Source organism: Beta vulgaris, chromosome 4, assembly GCF_026745355.1.
Source record: "Beta vulgaris subsp. vulgaris cultivar EL10 chromosome 4, EL10.2, whole genome shotgun sequence".
In the NCBI taxonomy this organism is placed as follows: domain Eukaryota; kingdom Viridiplantae; phylum Streptophyta; class Magnoliopsida; order Caryophyllales; family Amaranthaceae; genus Beta; species Beta vulgaris.
Window position 1 is genome coordinate 29583320 of NC_079205.1, and position 9128 is coordinate 29592447.

The window sequence follows — 9128 nt, forward strand, 5'->3', positions numbered from 1 at the left end:
ATATCAAAATAAAATGATAAATATGAAGGAACAAAGAAATTACAAAATATGAAAAAGAAGAAGAAGAAAGAAAAGGTTGATATTGAGAATGAAAATGAGTTCGTAGAAGTTTAATATTAGATATATGTTGCTAATATTTGAGTAGTTGGAGTTTTGATGGTAGTCATTATTTTTGGCCATGTTACATATCGTGTACTCCACTAGTCTTAAAGGTTTGAGCACCAAATACCAAATACTTCCTACCCCTTACCCGAGACTTACATTACAACCTTACTAAAGCCCTTTTGATTTTTGTATGCTCTATGTCTTCTCAGTGGTGGAGAATTGAACGATATGCAAATTTAAAGATTAAATATTTCATTTTGAGTCGACATTGTAGGTTATGAGTGATAATTATTATACCCTAAACACATGAGTGATTACAAATTTGTTTTTACTTGCACAACTAAAGTGAGGGTTCACTAAGTTAATTACTCAATTATTCAATTCTTGAATATGGTTGTGGTACGACTAAATGGAAAAACTAATACATGAAGTACTATGCTTTTTGAAGAGTTGGTTGGTCTTTGGCTCATTGCTTGTGATGTCTAAATAATGTTTTTGAACTAAAATTGTTTCTATAAATCTTATTTTGGTTTTTGTGAAAACTTTCAGTTGAGTTATGGCCACTTATACGAGAATTTTCCTGAAAAGTCAGTCGGTTGGGAAATTAAAATTTATGTAACAGTTGAGCTACTTGAGTTGTAAAGTTGATTTAAAATATGAAAAATACGTTAAATATACTACTCATACATGCTAATTTATTTTATCTAATATTTATATAGTAGCATATGTTTATTATGCAAATATTTTGATTTTAAAGCCCATTATTCTATTGAATTGTTTGTAGGTCAAATTTGCTAAAAGAAAAATAAAGAGGAAGTATGATTATACTACAGTAAGTATGCCTTGGCTTGTAAAACATGTTGTATAAAGAAAATGGGTTGAGCCCATTTTTTCATTACACCGCACCTAGCATTTAAAAACAAGGATATATGTTTCTTTGCCCCAAAATCCACTCTCCTACTGTTAGTCCTACATCAACTATATGATGACAAAAAGAAAAAATAAAGGAGGAGTGCAGCCACGTAGGATGAATAATCTTATCTCTATTCTATATGTGAAGAGGGGTAGGACACCAAAATATATAAACTCCTACTTTACCCCCAACAAATTTAGCAAATTACATCCAACAGAATAAGAGAAAGGAAAAAAAGGGAAAAATAGAAGAAAAAAAATCAGAGGAGAAAGTAGATTATCAAATCAGTAACTTCTCCAATATCAAAACTATATTTTTTTGAAAAATACAAACCCTTATTTGGTGGGAAAAATCCCATAATTTACTGCCAATATGCTATATGTAGTTAAATGCTCCATAATAATCTTATTCCTCTCTATTCCATAATTCATTATAAACAACAAAAACCATCAGATTACCGCAAAAAAACACTTTGATGTTTTTGAGTAGTGAAGAATATATATCTATTATATAAGGGAAGAGGAGGGGGACACCAAAAATAGTAATTCCTTTTATACCCTTAAGTAATAAAATACAAATTCACCATATTTTATCATTATATTCTCAATCAATAAAATATTTACATCATTATTGATTTATTGTCTTTCAAAGAACAGAAGAAAAATATACAATGAACTTTATGAATAATTTTTCATATATATCATTGCGTAATTAACCTTTTGTTTGTTTTCACATGCATCACGTACATATAGGACTTGTCTTATACAAAAAGAGAATTGGGGTTTCGGCTGCCCAGGGATAGGGGCACCGACCCACTTCTCAAAGAAATTACCTCCGTGCCCTTAATGGAAAATAAAAAATAACCTCTTAATTTTTCTTTCATCAGTTTAACCAAAACAAACTTATCTACCTTCTCTCTCTTCCTCATCATCGTCATTTTCGCCATTATTATCATTCGGCATCATCGTCATCGTCGTCGGAGCTCGAGCTCAGTGGGATGTTGTTATTGATGCTGGTCAGTTCTTAAATTTGAAATTCTAAAGCTTCTTTTTATCCGAAATTTCATCTTCTTAATTTGTTGTAATTTTGTTTTCTGTTTTTTATAGGTTTATCTTGTTTGAGTAGCTTCTATAGAGGGTCCAAGTGAATTTTATACAACCTGTATTATGCGCATAAATTGGAAGTGTAATATTCCATTAATGGAGTCACGAAGATCTTAAATTATTCCAAAAGTTGAGCGATGAAACCAAATTACTGGATTTCATGATACATAAAGATGTATGTTTTTAATTTTGAATTTGCGCTTTTACATCTGACTAAAGTAATATATATATATATATATATATATATATATATATATATATATATATATATATATATATATATATATATATATATATATATATATATATATATATATATATATATATATATATATATGGCTTCGGAGTTATTGAAAATGATGTTGATTTTGTTTTTCTCTTTAATTTGAAGTAACAACCGTAATATTTTGGGAGCTTCATAATTCCGTCCACCAGGCTTTATCTGGTTTGAGTTCACCATTACAAGCTGATGTTTCCCATCACCATTAGCTTCTCTTTCAGGCCTTAAAAATGACAAATTAGAAGAATGTATTTGCTCTTTGTCGGTTTTCATGGCTCACTTTTTATTTGGTAGAAAGAATAAAACATAAAAGCCTAGCTAATAAATTCTATCTATGGTAGAAACAGGCAGATGTTGTTATTTAAAGGACACAAGCAAGCTAGGTGGTCAGGTGGTGGTATGAAGCTGACGAAAATGTTTAAGTGTGGAAGGGTGTTACTTGTAAATTGCAATTCCTGTCAACATAACGATAGTAATGCTACTATCTGCTAAGTTCTCCCTCAATTCTCCAACCTTAATACTTATATTATTATATGTTTAATTTGTTAGTTGTTAGATGCATATTTCCATTTTATTCTTCTTTATTTATTACATATCTTTGATCTCATTATTTCGTGAATCTTCGCTTTTTATTGCAGTTTAGAATAGAATAATTCTGTTTAAGATTGTTGCATTGTCTAATTAGAATACTTTTTCTTCTGACAGGTACCTATCATTTTTTTCTGTCATGACATGGTTTTAGTAGTGGGAATACTTTAGGGTCATTAGGCATACTAATTTTTCGCAAAAAGAAAAGCAAATACAACGCAATGAAAAGACACAAAAAGTGTTGTTGTCAACTATATGTAATATTCTTCTAATATCATAAGTATTTGAGTATTGAATGTGCCTCCATTTTATATAATTATGTGGTGTATGAAGGAATTATATGGCTTCTGTTCACTTTCTGTCTTCTTGTCCTGGGTACTCAACCTCAAGTGATATGGTTGGTTTTGTTGTTTTGTATATTGAGAACGATGTCCTAATATAGTGATATGTTGAAGGTTTTGAAGAATGGGATTGAGGTTAAGCTACAACTGAATGTGCTGAGTGTGCTAGAACCACCTACGGGACACGAGGAAGATGATGAGCTTCATCACTCCAGCTGCAGCTCTGATCTTGGCGAGAAGGACCATGAATTTGGTAAGCTACATCTGTTTCGGCAAAGTCAAATCATCGGAATTGCTTGAAGGAATGACACTCCAACATTCATACCTCTCACTGTGTAAGCATTTTTAGTCCTTGCATGTCTTGTATTATAGAAGAAACGGCATATACATTATCTTCAAGGGAGAAAATAAGGGTTGATAATTGATTTGAGATGCATCTTGGTCCTCTCTTAATTTATTTAATATGGTAAGATCCATGTAAAAGGATATGGGATTTTGGGATAAAATTTGCAAAATTTACCTAATATAATAAAAAAATGTCTTTGGGCAATACTCATAATCGAGCTTGACTTAAAACGATACTGTTTTGGGTATGATTAAGATATAACACATTATGATATCTCTATCCTGTTGAGTGTTGTCTATTTACATGCTTATATTTCTGTCAATTGGATTTTAATTTTTAATTCCAACTTTAGTGGCTAGAAGCTGGATATGGAGTTGAAAATGTTTGTATTTAGACAAGTAGGTATATCATTGCTTTGGTTAGTGGTTGAAACTTATCTTACTGTAGGAATGATATATACATCAGATGGGGATTCAGATCTTATCATATATACCTCATCCTAAACCATGTTCTTTTTAAAGCACAGTCTTCTTTGCTCGGGTTGTAACAATCTCAGTAGATAGCCATTTTTGCTTCTTGTTAAGGAAACATAACGTTTCCGGCCCTACATAGAAACTACTTATATATATATATATATATATATATATATATATATATATATATATATATATCTTTTCCTATTTTGTTTTGAACATCTTCAAAAATACTGTTGTTATGTGATCCTAATTTTTGGTCACAAGTTTTCAGGACATAATATTATTGTATATTTGTATGTTTACTCATGAAATATACGATCAGTTGTGGTCCTAATGTTTTCCTATGCTTGACTATGTCAGAGGCTGAACTTTGCTAAGCTTGGTAGTGACTCACCGTGGAGGTAGTATTTGAGCAGATTTCATCTAGTCAGTATACTATACTCCCTTTTCGATCTCTTTTAACAGTCTAGAAATTCCACATTATATTGTTACCTAAATCTTCTTGTACTAAGTTAAGTTAACCAAAAAAGTATACTATACAGGGGAGCATGAATTCTAGCTTAATTAACATTGTGCAGCGCCACTTTGCTTCACATGTACGGTTTCTCTTTGGGAATTTCTCTTTGTATGTCACTCAGAAGCGGGCAGATCATTACAATTACTAATATTTTGATTTATCTTGAAATATCATAAAGTTGACGAAGTACAAGTGATTTCGGAATTCATTTGTGCTGCCAAGACACTAAGGAGTGGCAACAGAAGTAGGGAGTGAAAAAAATGAAGATATTTCACGTGTTGATCACAAAACCTTGTCTTTTTAACCTTAGTAATTAAAATCAGAAATTACAAAATTTTCTTTTTTTCTTTTATTGGCCTTAGGATCTACTCTGTTCTTCTTTATGGTATGTGAGAATGCAGTTGAGATGTGGTTGCTAGAAACCACATTCATGCAATTTTAATGTGATAGTATTTGCGGTATTTTTTAAAATTTTGTATATTAGCTCCACAAATCATACCCACCCGCCGTCTCTGCACGTTGCCGGTGTTCTCACTTTTTAATATCCGTTGTAAAATAAAATAATATAGACACTATTGTACATTGTAAAATATAATGTAACGTATTTGTGTGATTGCATTTCATATTATTTGTTGAACCCTTAAATATTTAAATACAATGCTTTCCAATTTTACTACATTTTTTTTATCATATCAACTATCATACGTACATAGAAAAATCAAATATAAATCACAATTTATTGATGTAAATATAATAAAAAATGTTTTTAAAAAATATAATATTATAATCGTCTAAAAAAAATTAAATTATATAACAACACGTTACTTCTTATTTTAGGACATAAATGTTTTGACACGTAAATTTCAAATATAGAGTCCACGTAAACACTCATGACAAATCATATCAACATGAATATTTAAACAACACGTGTTATCGTACAGACATGAATTTAAAGCAAAATTTGTGATAAATGTCAACATGCATGTTACATTTATTATAAAACTCGTATTCAATATATATTTACACACACACAAACAGAAACACATATACACTCAAACAAATACTACCACAACTTTGAAAATATTGTTACTTATAATGGATGAAACACACCGAGTAATGGAAACAAGCATTAAGATAATTTTGCGTGACATGCTTATACAACTTAATCTACCAGTGGCATGTTATGGAATTCATTCTGCCACTGATGACAAACTGAAGGCATACGTTGAAATCCATGGAGTTCCAAACGTTCCACACACACTAAGATTCGTCGGAATGACTTCTACAAAGGTCAATCTTTCACAAGAAACTGCAGCTCGAAAAGCCATTAACTTTCTTCGAAATACATACAATGTTGACATTGGAGACTACAATTATTATCAAATGAAATTGTTGGAAGATAATCACCGACGCTTACTTCTTCTATATAACAAAATGTTTTAGAACCTATGCGTGTTATTACATAATGTATTCGAATTCAAAATTAAAACATATGTAATCATCTATGTAAGACATGAGTATGTATTTACCTTTTTTTTTCACAAGTATTAATATATTTGTATTATGTTTTTTTTAAGATCATATTGTTTTATTTACTACATCCATATTATGTCATAATTATTTATATTAGGGTATAAATGTTCTCACACGTAAATTTCAAATATACAGTCCACATAAACACTCATGCCAAATCATATCAACATGAATATTTAAACAACATGTGTTGTCGACTTGTCGTACATATATGCATTTAGAGAAAATTTGGTGAGATATGTCCACATGCATGTTACATATATTATCAAACTCGTACTCAATACTCTCTCTCTCTCACACACACACACACTCACACACACAGAGAGAAACACATACACGTTCAAACAAATACTAGCACAACTCCGAAAATATCGTTACTTATAATGGGTGAAACACATCGAGTAACCGAAACGAACATCAAGATAATTTTGCATTGACATGCTGACACAACTAAATTTACTAGCGGCACACTATGGAATTCATTCTATCACTGCTGACAAATTGAAAGCATAAGTTGAAATTCATGGAGTTCCAAATTTTCCACATACACTAAGATTCATCGGAATAACTTTAACAAAGGCTAATCTTTCACATCAAACTGCAGATTGATAAACCATTAGCTTTCTTCAAGATACATATAATCTTGACATTGGAGACTACAATTATTATCAAATGGAATTGTTGGAAGACAATTACCGACACTTACATCAGCTATACAACAAAATATATTAGAACCTATTTGTGTTGTTACATAATGTATTCACATTCAAATTAAAAGTAGATTCTACGTAATCAACTACGTTTTATTAACTATTTAATATATGGTACAATATGTATTTGTCTTTTTTTCACAAGTACTAATATATCTCCATTATGTTTGTTTTAATATCATATTGTTTTATTTACTACATCCATATTATTTCATAATTATTTGCTTTAACAAATATTATTATATAGAAATAACAACAACTCAATTTATTTATCTATCCTAAATACAATATTATAGCAAATTAAAAAATCTATTTATACATACATCGTATGCGGGTAACTATTAACATTTTACTTAAACCAAAGTCATTCAATACTATGACATCTTTTTATAACTAACCAACTGGTTGACATATATAGTACAACTTCTTAGACACGTATAATAAAAGTTTACATTGAATTGACCACCTATCTTACACGTATTTTCATAGACATCTACATCAAGACACGTAGATGAAATTAAGTTTGTACATAGTTTACCTTTCACAAATCTATTTCAATTTCTTTTGTAATCTATATAAATACAAATAAAAAAAACATCAATAAGTACAATAGTTTGTCCCTTACATAGTAAGAATGTACTCATATAGCTTACATATCTTAAATCTCAAATACTACTTGCTTATAATTGATTAACACTTTTTTTTTTCGGTATCAATGGAAGAACCACGTCGAGTAATTGAGGTAAATATCAAAATAATATTAAATGATATTTTAACGCAATTAAGTCTACCGCATGCAGATTTTGGAATTCATGCAGCAATTCATGACAAAATAGAAGCATATGTCGATCTTCATGGAATTCCAAACGTTCCTGGACTTTTATGATTTATTAGATCATCATCTACACAACTAGGGCCTTCACAACAAAATGCAGCAAAAAAAGCAATTAAATTTCTAGAAGAAACATATAATATTGAAGTTGCAGATTTCAACTACTACGAGTTCAAAACACTGCAACATACAAATAGCCATATACTTCAAGAATACAATGACTGCATCAAAGATCAAAAATAAAAAAATTGATGTTGCTATCTCTTTAAAAAGTATATTTTATATGTAAAATAATATATCATAGGAATGTAATATTTGTTTTTTCCTTAGATGCTTATATCTTGATCTACATGTAATTATATTAGAAATTAAGCTTTTACATATATATCTTATAAATATGTGTATATATAAATAATATTTATATATATATTATATGCAAAATATTATTACGAAATTAAGATTATTGTTATAATTCATACGCACGCGGTAGTCCAAGTAGTTGAACTTAAAGACCTCTTGTTGGGCCAAAAGGTCTAAAGGCAACAAATAAAAAGAAAAAGAAACCTAAGACTAAAAGGGGCAGCATTGAGGACGTGAACTAGAGGAAACACGCAACATTGAACGAGAGTATAATAGTCGCGGTAAGAGGACGGAGGATAAGGCAAAAGAGAAGCAGTGGAACTAGAGGCGAGAATAACCTAACGCAGCATCAGAGGATACGCGGACCAAGAAGGACGAAGAACAGAGCCATATTAGGCGAAATTCATCCATCTTGAGTTTCTCTGTTTCCCTGATTTATTTCAATCACTATGTTTAATTTCAGAGTTTTATTATACAATTGGGTTAATTTATTAGTTTATATGTCTTGCTAAATTTCTATGTTCTAGGACTAGATGTAGTATTTTATTTCCTGTCAATGATTTGAACTACATTGTTTGGATTGATTTATTTTTATTGCACTTTGATAATCTTGGTTTGTTTTCGTATAATTGATTTGGCCAGTTGATTATATGTTTAAGATATTAGATTATTAGCGGAAGTGAAAGTTCAATATTAGTTTATGGGATTATTAAACTTCAAGTAGTATAATTTTAGGAATAGTTATACACTTGGGGTGATCTTTTAATTTATATGAATTTCTTGTTCGTAATGGGTTTATATTAATTATTATGACCACGAAAGTAGGCGTAAGATTATTATAAATACGTGTTTTCTACATTGGAAGAGGAGATAATATATCATAGGAAGTTCGATCATTGCATTATATATAATAGCTTTTAATCCGACAACTAGCTTAATTTCATATTAGAAGGTAATTGGCGAAATCTAAGTCCTAGAACCATTTCTTATACTTGATTTATACCTATTGCTTGACGCTTTTAGT

The 9128-nt window shown here is 30.1% G+C and overlaps 1 long non-coding RNA gene across 2 annotated transcripts; it reads left to right on the top strand.

Moving 5' to 3' along the window:
- The first annotated feature begins 1875 nt into the window (after positions 1-1875).
- LOC104907466 (uncharacterized) lies at positions 1876-5292 on the top strand. Of its 2 annotated transcripts, XR_002041378.2 has the most exons (4): positions 1885-2033; positions 2125-2296; positions 3445-3665; positions 4513-5292. It is a non-coding gene; the product is annotated as an uncharacterized LOC104907466 (long non-coding RNA). The 2 variants fall into 2 exon arrangements; XR_792027.4 differs by lacking the exon at positions 2125-2296 and having other exon boundaries at positions 1876-2033.
- The last annotated feature ends 3836 nt before the right edge of the window (positions 5293-9128 follow it).